This window comes from Calidris pugnax, unplaced genomic scaffold, assembly GCF_001431845.1.
Source record: "Calidris pugnax isolate Ruff unplaced genomic scaffold, ASM143184v1 scaffold1208, whole genome shotgun sequence".
In the NCBI taxonomy this organism is placed as follows: domain Eukaryota; kingdom Metazoa; phylum Chordata; class Aves; order Charadriiformes; family Scolopacidae; genus Calidris; species Calidris pugnax.
The window spans coordinates 4,144-5,980 of record NW_015091783.1 but is presented as its reverse complement, the minus strand read 5'-3'; the positions used below and the strand labels follow the sequence as shown (position 1 = coordinate 5,980).

The 1,837-nt window shown below is 53.8% G+C and overlaps 1 long non-coding RNA gene across 1 annotated transcript in view; it reads left to right on the top strand.

Annotated features, from left to right (window-relative positions):
• Window positions 1–50: 50 nt before the first annotated feature.
• LOC106900067 overlaps window positions 51–1,837 on the top strand; it is a 3,300-nt gene continuing 1,513 nt past the window's right edge. Inside the window, exon 1 of the long non-coding RNA XR_001414106.1 lies at window positions 51–784. This is a non-coding gene — a long non-coding RNA (uncharacterized LOC106900067). The remainder of the gene's footprint in view (window positions 785–1,837) is intronic.

Sequence of the window (1,837 nt, the reverse complement as noted above, 5' to 3'; positions counted from 1 at the left end):
TGGGTTGATGTTGGGTTGATGTTGGGTTGACGTTGGGTTGATGCTGGGTTGATGTTGGGTTGATGTTGGGTCGACGTTGGGTTGATGTTGGGTTGATGTTGGGTTGATGTTGGGTTGATGTTAGGTTAACGTTGGGTTGACCTTGGGTCGATGTGAGTTTTTTGTTGGGTCGACATTGGATCGACGCTGGGTTGACATTGCGTTGACATTGGGTTGACGTTGGGTTGTGGTTGGGTTCATGTTGGGTTGACGTTGGGTCAACATTGGGTTGACGTTGGGTCAAGGTTGGGTCAACGTTGGGTCGACATTTGGTTGATGTTGGTTTGACGTTGGGTTGACGTTGGGTTGACACTGGGTTCACGTTGGGTTGACGTTGAGTTGACATTGGGTCGATGTTGGATTGATGTTGGGTCAATGTTGGGTTGACGTTGAGTCGATGTTGGGTCGACATTGGGTCAACGTTGGATCGATGTTGGATTGACGTTGGGTTGATGGTGGGTTGATGTGAGGTTGACGCTGCGTTGATGCTGCGTTGACGTTGCGTTGACGTTGTGTTGACCAAGACTCTTCCCTCTTCCCCTCCCGACCCCCGTACCCAATTTTTTCCCCTTTTCCCCCATTTTAGGAGCTCCTTTGCTACAAATCCCACCTCCCCGGGGAATTCCGTCTCCTCTGGCGGCGCCGTTTCCCCAGCCCCCTGCTCTCCCTGCTCTACGCCGACCTCACGGCCGACGGGCTGCGCGAGTTGGCCGTCGTCTGCCTCAAGGGCCTCCACGTCCTGCAGGTGGCGCCCCGAAAAACCATCCTCCCCCTCCTCCTTCTTAACCAAAAACCTCCTTTTTATCCCCAAAATCTCCTCCCCCCCTTCAGCACAGCCTGGAACCCACGGCCCGGCGGGTCCTGGAGCGGCTGCGGAGACGCGCGGAACGACGGGCCTTGGAAGGGTGAAGACCTTCGTCTTCCATCATCAGCGACGGACCCAAACTCGGCCCTTTTCACCCCAAAAATGAATAAAATAACGCAAAACCCCCGTCACCGGCTCTGGGCTCTTTTTTTGGGGGGGGGGTCGCCACGGTTTTGGGGTCGGACCTCTCGATTTTGGGGTTGGAGCCTTCGCGCATCTCCAGGATCCTTCATTTTTGGGTTTGGATCTTTCATTTTTTGGGGTTAGATCCTTCGTTTTTGGGGTTGGATCCTTCGTTTTTGGGGTTGGAGCCTTCACTCACCTCCAGGATCCTCTGTTTTTGGGGCTGGATCTCTCGATTTTGGGGTTGGACCCTTCGTTTTTGGGGCTGGAGCCTTCATTTTTGGGGTTGGACCCTTCATTTTGGGGTTGGACCCTTCGTTTTTGGGGCTGGAGCCTTCACCAACTGCCAGGTTTCCCTGATTTGGGGGTCAGAACCCTCGATTTTGGGGTTGAACCCATCAATTTTGGGGTTGGAGCCTTCACCCACCTCCAGGATCCTCTGTTTTTGGGGCTGGATCCTTCATTTTTGGGGCTGGATCCTTCATTTTTGGGGCTGGACTCTTTGTTTTTGGGGCTGGAGCCTTCATTTTTGGGGTTGGACCCTTTGTTTTTGGGGCTGGACCCTTCGTTTTTGGGGCAGGAGCCTTCACCAACCCCCAGGTTTCCCCGATTTTGGGGTCAGAACCCTCGATTTTGGGGTTGAACCCATCAATTTTGGGGTTGGAGCCTTCACCCACCTCCAGGCCCCTCCGATTTTGGGGTAAGATCCTGCATTTTTGGGGTTGGACCCTTCGATTTTGGGGTTGGAGCCTTTACCAGCCCCCAGGTTTCCCTGATTTTGGGGTTAGAACCCTCGATTTTGGGGTTGTA